The sequence below is a fragment of the Corylus avellana genome, chromosome ca3, assembly GCF_901000735.1.
Source record: "Corylus avellana chromosome ca3, CavTom2PMs-1.0".
Taxonomy (NCBI): Eukaryota; Viridiplantae; Streptophyta; class Magnoliopsida; order Fagales; family Betulaceae; genus Corylus; species Corylus avellana.
The window spans coordinates 34,870,816-34,871,230 of record NC_081543.1 but is presented as its reverse complement, the minus strand read 5'-3'; positions in this window follow the sequence as shown (position 1 = coordinate 34,871,230).

The window sequence follows — 415 nt, the reverse complement described above, 5'->3', positions numbered from 1 at the left end:
TTTTTGGCCTTTTGGGGGTTGTCGGACCACCCCCATGGCCAAGGGGGTGGTCCGGCCACCCCAGACCGGCCAGGGGGTGGCTGAAGCCACCCCGGTTTTTTTCTTCTTCTTTTTTTTTAAATAAAAATTAATGCCTAAAACGACGTCGTTTTGGGCTGGGTAGGTGTTGTAATTTTATGACACAAAACGACGTAGTTTTGGAGAAGGGTAAAATGGGTATAAAACATCCAAAACGACGTAGTTTAATGTTAAAAGGGTTCAAAGTGAAAGAAAACCAAAGTTCAGAGGGCCTAAATGAGAGTTTTGAAAATTCATGAGGGATTTTTCAAATTGGCTGAAAATTCAGGAAAGTTTTCTGAAGTTTCTCCTAATTCTTCCTTGTTTTTTTTTTTTTTTTTTTTTTTTTTTTTTTTTT